Raw genomic sequence first — 13,083 nt, 5'->3', positions numbered from 1 at the left:
GTGTGTGTGGAGGGGGTGTGGAGGGGGTGTGTGGAGGGGGTGTGGGGGGGTTTGAGGGGGGGTGTGTGGAGGGGGGATGTGTGTGGAGGGGGGAGTATTGAGGGGGGGTGGAGGGGGTGTGGGGGTGTGTGGTTGGGGGGGTTGGGGGGGTGTGGTTGGGGTGGTTGTGGGTGTGTGGGGGGTGGGGTGGGGGGTGTGTGGAGGGGGGTGTGTAAAGCAAGGGTGTGTATGAAGCAGGGGGGTGTATGAAGCAGGGGGGGTGTATAAAGCAGGGGGGGTGTATAAAGCAGGGGGGGTGTATAAAGCAGGGGGTGTGTATAAAGCAGGGGGGGTGTATAAAGCAGGGGGGTGTATAAAGCAGGGGGGTGTATAAAGCAGGGGGGTGTATAAAGCAGGGGGGTGTATAAAGCAGGGGGGTGTATAAGGCAGGGGGATGAAAGGAGGGGGATGCATAAAGCAGGGGAGTGTATAAAGCAGGGGGGTGTATAAAGCAGGGGGGGTGTATAAAGCAGGGGGGGGTGTATAAAGCAGGGGGGTGTATAAAGCAGGGGGGTGTATAAAGCAGGGGGTGTATAAAGCAGGGGGTGTATAAAGCAGGGTGTATAAAGCAGGGGGGTGTATAAAGCAGGGGGGTGTATAAAGCAGGGGGATGAAAGGAGGGGGGTGCATAAAGCAGGGGAGTGTATAAAGCAGGGGGGTGTATCAAGCAGGGGGATGTATCAAGCAGGCGAGTGTGTCAAGCTGGGCGAGTGCGTCAAGCAGGGGGATGTATCAAGCAGGGGGATTTATAAAGCAGGGGTGTGTGTGAAGCAGGAGAGTGTATAAAGCAGGGGAGTGTATGAAGCAGGGGGGGTGTAAAGCACAGGGGTGTATGAAGCCGGGGGGTGGAAAAGCAGGGGGATGTCTAAAGCAGGCTGGTGTATAAAGCAGGGGGTGTTTAAAGCAGGGGGTGTTTAAAGCAGGGGGATGTATAAAGCAGGGGAGTGTATAAAGCAGGGGAGTGTATAAAGCAGGGGGATGTATAAAGCAGGGGGTGTATAAAGCAGGGGGGTGTATAAAGCAGGGGAGTGTATAAAGCAGGGGAGTGTATAAAGCAGGGGGGTGTATCAAGCAGGGGGGTGTATCAAGCAGGGGGTTGTATCAAGCAGGGGGTTGTATCAAGCAGGGGGTTGTATCAAGCAGGGGGTTGTATCAAGCAGGGGGTTGTATCAAGCAGGGGGTTGTATCAAGCAGGGGGTTGTATCAAGCAGGGGGTTGTATCAAGCAGGGGGTTGTATCAAGCAGGGGGTTGTATCAAGCAGGGGGTTGTATCAAGCAGGGGGTTGTATCAAGCAGGGGGTTGTATCAAGCAGGGGGTTGTATCAAGCAGGGGGTGTATCAAGCAAGGGAGTGTATAAAGCAAGGGAGTGTATAAAGCAGGGGAGTGTATAAAGCAGGGGGTGTATGAAGCAGGGGAGTGTATAAAGCCGGGGAGTGTATAAAGCAGGGGGATGTAAACCAGGGGATTGTGTAAATCAGGGGATTGCTTCACAGTGCCAGGTTCCAAGGTTTGATTCCCGCTTGGGTCGCTGCCTGTGCAGAGTCCGCACGTTTTCCCTGTGTCTGTGTGGGTTTAGTCCGGATGCTCCGGGTTCCTCCCACAAGTCCCGAAAGACATGCTTGTTATGTGAATTGGACATTCCCCCAATATCTTGTTTACTGACTTGTCTCAGTAGAAACTTACGAATAATTCTGTATTTTTAAATCAGCTGTACTATCTGACTTTTTACTTGCACCAAGGTTCACAACTTGAGGTTAAAGTGTTTCTGATACATTTTAATCCAACAAAGTTACAAAAAAGTGCAAATGGATACTTACACATTGCTGAATCTGTACCTAATTAATTCTATACTGATTACTTTACGAAAAGCTATTATCACAACAAGTTGATCCAACGTTCCATGATATGGCGGGGGGGTGAATTGTGGAAAATTACCCCACCTGCCCTCTCGTGTATCACTGTTGGATTGGACATGTTTATCTGGGACTTGAGGTCAATGTGAGTGTGACTGCTTCTTTTCTCTGTGACGGTGGAGTTGATGTTGTGTCTGTGTCTCTGCAATGTTGGATTAATATTGTACTTACTGTCAGTTAGAAGGAGACGGCAGCACATACATTTTGCTGAGGAATCATCATCTTGTTCTTGGAACTCATTTCTTCATCTGTTGAACTAGGGGGAAGAAAGCATATCTCTTGTAAATCAGGGTCAGATGAGGCCAATGATAGATCAGTCTATTCTTTCAACTGATAATCACAGAATTTATAGTGCAAAAGGAGGCCATTCGGTTCATCGAGCCCATCTTTGTAAAGAGCGTTCCACGCCTCCACCCTTACCCAGTAACCCCACCTAACCATGTGAAATGAAATGAAAATCGCTTCTTGTCACAAGTCGGCTTCAAATGAAGTTACTGTGAAAAGCCCCAAGTCGCCACATTCACGTTGCTGAGGAATCATCATCTTGGAACTCATCTCTTCATCTGTTGGACTGGGCGGAAGATAACATATCTCTTGTAAATCAGGGTCAGATGGGGCCAATGATGGATGAACCTATTCTTTCAATTGATAATCAGTAAAGTAAAGAAAATACTCTCCAAATCCTAACCCAGAATCAGACAATAAGCCAGGCCCAGAAAGAGCTCTCCCTCCCCCCCCGCTCACTCCAAGTCCCGGAACAAGATCGTGCTCCGCTGCGCCTCTTGCAAACAGCGCCCGATTCTCCCTGAACTCCCCCCCGAGTCAGTAATGATCTCTGAGCCTCTTTGCTCACACTCCCAGATGGATGTGCTGCTGCAATGAGAACGCTGTTCCTGGGCTGGAGGGGCTGCACATGCGCTCTCACCCTCAGTGACGACAGGCAGAGGGCGGGGTTACGCCGGGCATGCGCAGATCCCCGCAGCAATTCCGCATTGAGAATCAAGGGGAATATTCCCCATTTCACTGTCATCACATATAGAGCAAAACCTCCTATAGGGCCCGTGTTGGGGGCACTGTGTGTGGGGGGTTTTATCGGGTTTAACAACTGTCATAATATTTTTGTGTTGGTTTTTTTTCTTGTGTTTTCTTCCCTTGTGAGTGATGACCTGCTGCATTTATCACCACGCAGCAGGATTAAAACCCTGCATCCACCGACTATTCTGGAGTGATGCACGGCGTGACAACGAAAGTAAAAATACAAAAATTAACTGAGGGACAAAAGCAAACCGGGGGGTGCTCCAAAAAGAAAGCAACTGGAGCAGAGCCCAAAAAGGAATCAGAAAGGAAACGGAAACGGAACAAAACACGTTAAATTAAAGTGTGAAAATCAGGGTTGATGAGGCAGTCCAACCCCGACGGCGGCCACTGAGCACGGAAGGCCTCAAGTGTGCTCATGGTCACCACAAGCTCCCACTCCAGGGACACCCGGCCGCGAACGAGGCTGCGGAGGAGGGGCAGACAGTCAGGCCGGACGACCCCCTCGGTCGCCCGCTGCCTGGACCTATTAATGGCAAGTGTGGCCAGGCCCAGGAGCAGGTTCACAAGGAGGTCCTCCGCCTTCCCCGCTTCCCCACCTTCCCACACCAGATGTCCATAGATCAGGAGCGTGGGGCTTAAGTGCAAAGAAAACCTCAACAAGAATATCGTCAAAAAAACTAAAAAAGGAGTGCAGCCAAAGAGAGACAACAAACACATCCTCCACAGACTCCACCAGGCCGCAAAAGTGGCAGGTTTCTGGGGAGGCCGTGTGGTGATTTAACCGATGGTTGCACGACACTGCCTTGTGCAGCACCCTCCATCCCAGGTCCCCAAGTCTTATGGGGAAGACGCCTCCGTAGAGGGACCTCCAGTTGGGACCTCCGCTGCCGGACAGCAGCAAGGCACGCCAAGCCGTGTCCGGATGGCGGGCGAGGGCAAGGAGGTGGAAGGTGTGCAGCAGCAGGCCGTACAGGAAACACATCTGCGCGGTACGAAAAGGCACGGGGGGTGTCGACATGAAGCGACTGGGTTTGTGGGGTACCGGCGCCCGGAAGGGGTTCCGGGTCCTGGGACCAACGTGGCATTCCATCCGAGCAGGGGTCCGCTCAGACGGGATGCCACCGCACAACTGCGCCGTCTCGAGTCCTAGGGGCCGAGTACGACCATTTTGAGGCCTTGGATGGCTTTGGCCGCGTGCTGGATGGACACAGCACCGCGCTCGGTGAGCTCGTAGGGCGTCATCAGGTGCACTCCTCTGCCACCCTGCATGTCCCCGATCCTGGTCACCCCGACATCCACAGCCCTCCGCTCCGCCAGCCACCGGAATGGATATTGGCTGAGGTGCGGATTCCTGAGCAGCAGCTCCCTTACGAGAGCCACTACTCCTGACAGCGGAGAGCTGTGGCACGTGGGGACCCTGATCCAGACTTTGAGATGGTCCTGGTACAAGACGGGCAGCGCCAACAAAGAATTCTGAAGACCTTGCTGGTCAACGTCATAGTTCAGGCTGTGCACCTGGCAGAAGAAATATGTCGCCTGTTCCTGACTTTGAGAAGATCCTGGTACAAGACAGGCAGCGTCAACAAAGAATTCTGAAGACCTTGCTGGTCAACGAACAGGAGCTGCACATCGTAGTTCAGGCCGTGCACCTGGGGGAAGAAATACTTCGCCCGGACACACCATCGTGGAGGAGGCTCAACGTCCAGGTATCGCTGCAGAGTCTGAAGGCGTAAAGTCGTGATCTGGATGCGAAGGCACACCAGCGCCTGACCGCCCTCCGCAAGCGGGACACTCAAGACCTCCTCAGCGACCCAGTGCAATCCATTGTCCCAGAAGAACCGAATCAGAGTTCTCTGGATGCCTGTGACAAAGTCAGGGGGAGGGGTCAAAGTGACCAGCTGGTACCACAACATGGAGGCTATCAGCTGGTTTATGATGAGAACTCGACCCCTGTAGGACATCACTCGGAGCAGTCCTGTCCAGCGTCCCAGGCGAGCGGTGACCTTGGTCGCCAACTCCTGTCAGTTCGCCGGCCAGGCTTCCTCTGCCGGGCAAAGATAGACTCCCAAGTCGAGGATGTTGGTCCAAGTAGATGTTGGACCGGCGCCAGCTGAAGGCCTGAGCTCCTCTGGGAGGGGGTCCATCTGCCATGGACCGACCAGGAGTCCGGAACATTTTAGCCCGGTTGGTCCCAGCAGAAGATCCGGCGGAGTACACAGCCTGGCACTCTCGCATCCTCCGCAGGTCACCGGGGTCAATGAACATGAGCAGCACATCATCAGCCTAAGCCAAAACGACCACCGCCATGCCCAGCTCACTCAGAAACAGCCCCGACAACCTCCTCCGCAGGAGGCGCAGGAAAGGCTCCACGCAGAGAGAATAAAGTTGGTCAGCCCTGACGCACTCCTCTCCCAAAGCGAAGGGGCGCCGTCAGGGACAGGTTAACCTTAATCAGACACTCCGAGGCAGTGTACAGTAATCGGATCCGGGCGACAAAGTGCGTCCTGAACCCGAAGGCTTGCAGAGGCCCGAGCAAATACTCGTGCCCCACCCTGTCGAACGCCCTCTCCTGGTCAAGAGACCGGAAGGCGCTCAACATCCCAGTCGTCTGGGAATGATGGATGTCCCGGACCAGATGGATATTATAGTAAATGGTGCGGTCCGGGACGATGTGGGACTGTCAGGGTGGATCATGGTAAATGGTGCGTTGTGGGACTGTCAGGGTGGATCATGGTAAATGGTGCGGTCCGGGACGGTGTGGGACTGTCAGGGTGGATCATGGTAAATGGTGCGGTCCAGGACGATGTGGGACTGTCAGGGTGGATCATGGTAAATGGTGCGGTCGGGGACGGTGTGGGACTGTCAGGGTGGATCATGGTAAATGGTGCGGTCCGGGACGGTGTAGGACTGTCGGGGTGGATCATGGTAAATGGTGCGGTCCGGGACGGTGTAGGACTGTCGGGGTGGATCATGTGGTCCAGCACAGGGCCAAGGTGCAAAGACATGACCTTGGCAATTATTTTGTAGTCCGTGCTGAGGAGGGAGACCGGTCGCCATTATGGCCCTGCACCACGAAAGGGGCATCTCCCCGGTCACGATACATTCCCCAGGACCCCGCGTAGTCACTCCCCAGGACGTCCCAGCACGCACTGAAGATCTCCACGGTCAGCCCATCCAGCCCTGGGGTCTTGCTGTCGAGGGCGCCGTTCTTGATGATTGACGGTTTGGTCGAGACCCCGACGCCCTCCGGGCCGACCTGCGGCAGGTCCTCCCACAGAACTCTGCAAGCGTCCTCGCTGCACGGATCTGCAGTAAAGAGGTCAGAATAAAAGTCCCTAATTAGGGTCCTGACCCCCTCCGGATCCGAGACGAGGGACCGTCGTCGGCCGACTGGCCCTGCATCCTCTTCCCAGCGAGTAGAAGGGGGAGCCACGGTCCATGTCTGTCAGGAAACGGATCCGTGACCTCACATACGCGCCGTGGGACCCGACAAGTTGCAGGTCCCGCAGCGCGCCCGTCTTCTCCCTGTACAGCAGCCCCAGGGTGGGTCCTCATCCGGCTGAGCGAGACGTGACTCCAGATGGAAGACTTCTTCAGCCAATTTGGCGATCGTGGATTTCCGCCCTGGCATCGACCGCTTCGTGTCCCTCTGACAGAAGGCGCGGATATGAGTCTTGCCCAAGTCCCACCATAGCCTCAAGGAGGGGAAGCCACCCTGCTTCTTTCTCCAGCCGGCCCAGAAATAACAAAGCGATTCCAGGAACCTCTTGTCCTCCAGCAGCAGGTTGTTAAAGTGCCAGTACGCGGACCGTACCTGAGCGCGGAGCTGGCAGAGCCCCGCCCACACCAGGTGGTCATCCGAGCACGGCACCTGCTCCACAGAGGCCGTCTGAACGCTGGGCAAGTACGTCCTAGAAATGTAAAGACGGTCGATTCTGGACGCTCCCAACAGAGGGCCCACAAATGTGTCCACCTGAGATTCAGGATGGAGAGTTCTCCAGGCGCCCACCAAGTCGAAGGACCTGACCAGGTCTCTTAACTTCATCACCGCCTGCGTGCTGCACTGGACTCTACCACGGTCCTTGTCCTGGAGGGTGCAATTGAAATCCCCTCCAAGGATGATGCACTCGCCCACAGGAATGGCGCCAAGAAGAGTGGACACTTTGTCAAAGAAAGTTGTTTGCTGCGGCCCGGCCAGGGAGCGTATACATTCACAAAGTGACGCACCACGTCCCCGTCGAGGACCGTTAAATGCAACAGACGGCCTGGCACTGGCTCCTTGACCCTCAAGATTTCTGGCTGCAAATGGGAAATCATCAAGATAGCCACCCCGCCCGAACGTGGGGCCAAATGGCTCATGAAGACACCCCCTTGCCACTCCAGGGTCCACTTAGCTTTGTCCCCCGGAATGGCGTGGGTTTCTTGCAGGAAGCACACCCCATACTTTGCGTCCCGGAGGACAGAGAAGCACTGGAAACGGTGATGCGCGTCCCTGCTGCCGTGGATGTTGAGTCTGGCTATGGTTACCTCCAAGTCAGTTGTAGCGTGTGTCCTTCACCAATCACCCATAACTCTGCTCAGAGGGAGTAGAGGGTTGTTGCCCCCTCCACTCCCTGAGGAGCCCCGCGAGGAACAGAACAGATTGGCACTGCTCCCCCTGGTCCGAGTCGATCCCACCCCCAGGATCATCCTCAGGCGGGTTCCTCGCAGGCTGCCCCCCCTCGATTCAGAGTCCGTGGCGACACCGACCCCGCCGTCGATGCCGGGCCCTCGGAGAGACCCGGAAAGACCCCCGGGAACAGCTCCGGGATGGATCCTGTGCTCCTTCGCATCGTCTGCTTGGGCCTTGTGAGCGGGGAGCCTTCCTCCCCGTCGTCCGCCCACGACCCGAAGATATAGGGGCTCTGGTGGCTGCCGCCGGCCCCCAGCGATGAACAAAAGGTATTCGGGGAGTAAAACTGCACCGGGCAGAACAAGCATTTGGGGGGTCACGTCTCCGCCCGCGCCCAGGCCTCCCTGCTCGGGTGACGACGGCAGCTCGGTTGCCTTGGCGGCTGCTTTGGCCTTTTTAACGGGGCTGGGCATCAGGGTGATGGAAATAAACACAGGAGATACCAAACCCCGCTCGCCTGGGAGGGGGTAGCGAGATCCACCACCACCTCCAACCCAGGCTGCTGGCGCTTGCGGTGGGCAAGCTGGTGTTGCTGCGGGGCCACCACTGCTGGAGGGCCCTCGGCAGCAACCCCCCCCCCCCCACCCTCTGCAATGCCCCCCCCCTCCGCATCGCCGAGCCCCTGGGACTGTGGTGGGGCCGGAACAGCATCCAGCTCGGCACTGTACACAGGGTCCCCACCGCCCTCCGGAGCCTGTGTGTTGGTCTCTCCAGGCCCCTCATGTTGTTGTGAGGTGGTGGCAGCATCGCGAGGTGAGGCTGCGGCCTCTGTGTTGGTTGGGACGGGCACGGGGTCAGTACTCGTGATGGGGCCAAGGTGTGCTGGGCAGACAGAGGTGGTGGAGGAGAGGGGGGCTGTGCCAGCCATGGCCGGCCTGGAGATGGTGTTGGCAGTGGCCGTTAGGGTGGGGCAGTTCCGGCGAATATATGCCCCAGCCCACTTCAGGCATGGCACCGCATGCCATCCGCAGACCAGATCACTTTATGGTCCGTCCCTTGGTGGGGAACCACAAATCCTCCCTCCATGACCTCCTCCCGGGTCAGGCAGACAAAACCCTGACGCCGGAAGGAGTATTCATGACTGAGGGAAGTGTCCCGCAGGCCGAGTGTCAGCGGCGCCACCCCGGACCTGACCTCCCTCAGGAAGTTGAGATGGGGAGGAGGAGCTCGGTGGGGAGGTAGAGCGGGACGTTTGAAGGAATGACACATTCGGCGGTGGCCTCCAATGGGTCCACCACCACGTGTGTCCCACCCACTGTGAGCCCCCTTTCCAGGACACGGTAGACCGCCTGCTCGGCTCGCAGGAAAAACACGGCCTTACCGTACATCCTAGAAGCGGCTACGATGGCCAAAGGGCTGATGACCCCGGCCATCGCACGAGTGCACGCCTTGATGGCCATGGTTGGGTGGGCATAACATTTGACCCCAAGTTGCTGCGTTAGGAGGCGGAAGGGCGAGGAGGCTGTCTTCCCCGCAGAGTGACTTGTCCACCGTGCCCCCGGCAGAGTGGAGGATGCCCCTGGGTTACTGGCCCTGGTTTGGCATGGCCTTGTAACTGAGATCAGGGTACATGGGGAAGGACATGGCCCCACAACAGCAGGTGCCACAAGGGAAGGAGCTGCAGGGCAACAGCAGATAGTCACTGTAAGCGGGGCAGCGTTCTTCAGCCCTGGAGGGGCCGAAATCAATGTCCCAAGTTGCCCCACACCCGCCACAGGGGGTGGGAATGGTGGGCGGTCGGCCCTGTTCAGCCCTGTGGGGGCCCGAAACAAAGTCCTTTTCTTAACAGCAGCCGCAAGCGGTCCCACTCGCACCTCAGGCAGAGGGGCGGGAGGACCAAAGGCAGGGTCTTCACCCCGGGAGGGGAAACAGCACCAGGCCCCATGTGGTCCCACCTCAGGCAGAGGGGTGGGAGGACAGAGGTCAGGGCCTTCACCCCGGGAGGGAGCAGCAACAGGCCCCAGGTAGTCTCACTCCCACCTCCAGTAGCAAAGCAGCAGCTCCACTCCCGCAAGACTGAGACCCTGTGTGTGTGTGGGTGTAAGTGGCCCTGCGCCCTCGGGCTCAACCAATCACCTTTGTAGCTGTGTGTTTGTCCCAATGAGAGATTCAATTTGCAGTCATTGCCTGCAGCTTGTTTGTTATTACACTGTCACTTAGCCCCTGAAACTCTCACTTTCTGCAAACTAACATTTCACTGACTGACTTCATTTTCACTCCTTTCCAATTTGAAATTGAATATGATTTGAACACTCCCCTGGTTTACACAGTCAACTGAGTCACACGTTCTCCCCATGTTTCCTCTGGGTGCTCCGGTTTCCTCCCAGTCCAAAGATGTGCAGGTTATGTGGATTGGCTGTGCTAAATTGTCTTTAGTGCCCAAAAAATGTTAGGGAAGGGTTGGAGGTGTGGGGATAGGGTTCAGGTGTGAGCTTAGGTAGTTGGGGAGGGTTGGTTTAGCACAGTGGGCTAAACAGCTGGCTTGTAATGCAGAACACGGCCAGCGGCGTGGGTTCAATTCCCGTGCCGGCCTCCGCGAACAGGCGCCAGAATGTGGCGACTGGGGCTTTTCACAATAATTTCATTGAAGCCTACTTGTGACAATCTATTATTATTAATATGCTCTTTCCAAGGGCCGTTGGAGACTTGATGGGCCGAGTGGCCACTGTAGACTCAATGAAATCTATGAACTCAGCTCCGGTGGAAAGCTTCTCCAGTCTCCACTTGAATTGTTGACAAACAGTTCGGAGCAGTTTGCAGCACTTTCTCTGTAATGAGCACCATGACATACTGCCAAACCTGGATTTTAAAATTCTTCTTCAGTAACTGCATGTTTACCAATAATAATTCTAACAATGTATCAGTGCTCAGGTCTCTTCTTGTAGCATGAGACCTGGTCTTGTCCTGATGTCTGAAACTGCCTTTCCATTCTGCTTCAGTTATAAATGTTCTTATCTGTAACATATGTACTACATCAATGACATTAGATCAGTTAGTCCTGGTAAATGAAGGGAAAATGGATGAACTGAATCAGCAGTATTTTACAGAGCAGTACTTTTAAACTGTTTTTACCTGCGACCCATTTTAACCAACCGGCTATCCCTTGGGACCCATGCTGGCCAGCCTTTGGGACCCACACCTCCGTGACCCACTATGTTCTCTTACCTTTAATCCAGTAGGTGAACTTGCTTGGTCCTTATGAGCTCACTCCAATCAGGTTTAGAGGAGAGGGCAGTGCGTGTCTCAGGTGCAGAGCTCAGCTGGTTCCTGTGTGCTGTCTTCATCCTTTTGAGGATGAAAAATCCAACCTTGAACATGTAGATCCTTGTGATGTGTAATAGCAAAAGAATGCTTATTTTACTCCGTACTGGATACTCCTCCTAGACGCTATGCCAGAATTCTGAAAACCTCATGGAGTTGTGCCGTATTTTTAATGTGCTGTCACAGGTAAGGTGCAGAAGCTCAGTTTGTACATTTGGAGTCAGCTATAAATCAGTAAATTGAGTCTGGGGTCTCGAACACAAAGGGAGTTTTCACCAACTAATTCTCTCTCAAAATCTGAAACTTCTCCTCTGGAAAATAGCGATATAAACTGTTGTTCAGTGCAGCCAGTCTATCGACAGTTCCCATCCTAACCGTTTTCTTTGAGATGTCATTGCAGTGTGGGGAACATGTAGTAGGTTTGGCTTTCTACGCGCAGTTGCCTAACGTTCAATTACTTTTGGAAAGCATCAAATTCTTCACAGCGCCAAAAGCAATCATCCTCCTTCCCTGACAATTTGCGGTTCAGTGTGTTTAGAATTGAAAAGATGTCTGCAAGGTAAGACATAGAGAGCTTCCACGTTTCATCAGCAAACAAATCAGCCAGAGGGGATCCTGATTTGCATTGGCACAATTTATAAAGACATACCTTCAAATATCACCTTTATTCTGCTGTGTTCCTGTTTCCAGCTTCTTCTTAATGGGTTGTTGAGCAGAGGCCGTGGAGCTCACCCCAGCTCTGCTTTGTGTTGCTGTGGACTCTCCTCAGCGACTCTCTCCCACAGATTTAGATGTGTGATCCGGGCCTGTTTGTGTCTCTGACCCTCTCTTCCTTATTACAAAACCGTCCATTTTCAATTCTTCACAGCTGCCAGCTACAAAATGGAGGATCTGCTCTCTGGCGCCGCTTCAACCTGCTGTTGCTTCAAAGAAGCTGCCCTTGGACAGCCCGGTGACGTCAGGAGGAGGCGGTCCGGCCCGCTGTGCACCGCGCCTGCGCACTGCCTGATCGGGCTGAGTGGGCACGCATGCGCGGTATAGCCGGCAGCCGGGACAGTCCCTGGAGAGTGACGTGTTATTACCAGAAGAGAGAATGTGCTGCTGCCGGCAGAGGGAGGCCCAGAGTCAGAGCAATGTGTCAATTAGGGGAATCTGACTGGCCACAGAAGTTTGTGGATGGGAGGGGCAGTTGCTCTAATTGGGTACCTGAAACAACCAATCAGATGCTCATAGATGTCTCAGCATTCTAACTTCACCAATGGCGACTTGGTCTCTCAGCCATCCTTCATTAACATAGTTCACTGAGTTAGTCGAGAAAAGAACAGTTGTGTGGCAGTTCTCAGTTATTGTGTGTCTGCAGTTTGCTCTGACCATGGCTGAGGACAAGAAAGCTCCAGCTCCCAAGAAGGGCGCTAAGAAAACCCAGAAGAAGGTACCAGTGAAGGGCAACAAGAAGAGGAGACGAGCCAGGAAGGAGAGTTACTCCATCTACATCTACAAAGTGATGAAGCAGGTTCACCCCGACACCGGCATCTCCTCCAAGGCCATGAGCATCATGAACTCCTTCGTCAACGATATTTTCGAGCGCATCGCGGGTGAGGCTTCCCGCCTGGCCCATTACAACAAGCGCAGCACCATCAGCTCCCGGGAGATCCAGACCGCCGTGCGCCTGCTGCTGCCCGGGGAACTGGCCAAGCACGCCGTGTCGGAAGGGACAAAGGCGGTGACCAAGTACACCAGCTCCAAGTAAAACTGTTCTCAAACTCATCAAAACCCAACGGCTCTTTTAAGAGCCACCCACAATTTCTGCAAAGCAGCCAAACTATCATATTTTCAATTATCAGTTTAAGAATAGCCAAATCCGTTCAAATAGCGTTTCACTGGAACATAACACCCTTCGTGCCTTGATAATAAAGTCCCATCATTTTGTGACTGCTCGGTGACGCTGTGTGTCTTTGGTTTCTGACTTGGTCATATTCGGTCCCTGTCGCTAGATTTGGAGAGAATAGAACTCCAAAACCTCCCTTTCAATTTGTGTTCAGGTTCCGAAAAACCTCCCTTTCCATTTATGTTCAGGTTTACTCAATAATCGATCAGTTTATTGAGAGCACACCAGTGTTGTGGGAAAACTCCATTTCAATACTGACACGAGCTCCAAA

At 54.3% G+C, this 13,083-nt stretch overlaps 1 long non-coding RNA gene across 1 annotated transcript in view; it reads right to left on the bottom strand.

Annotated features, from left to right (window-relative positions):
* LOC140400109 (uncharacterized) overlaps positions 1 to 11,869 on the bottom strand; it is a 46,779-nt gene extending 34,910 nt beyond the window's left edge. The window contains exons 1-2 of the long non-coding RNA XR_011938047.1: positions 10,829 to 11,869; positions 2,125 to 2,209 (exon numbers count right to left, since the gene is read on the bottom strand). This is a non-coding gene — a long non-coding RNA (uncharacterized lncRNA). The remainder of the gene's footprint in view (positions 1 to 2,124; positions 2,210 to 10,828) is intronic.
* Positions 11,870 to 13,083: the final 1,214 nt, after the last annotated feature.

Source organism: Scyliorhinus torazame, chromosome 24 (genome assembly GCF_047496885.1).
Source record: "Scyliorhinus torazame isolate Kashiwa2021f chromosome 24, sScyTor2.1, whole genome shotgun sequence".
In the NCBI taxonomy this organism is placed as follows: domain Eukaryota; kingdom Metazoa; phylum Chordata; class Chondrichthyes; order Carcharhiniformes; family Scyliorhinidae; genus Scyliorhinus; species Scyliorhinus torazame.
The sequence above is the reverse complement of the archived record's forward strand: the minus strand, read 5'-3'. Positions and strand labels throughout refer to the sequence as shown.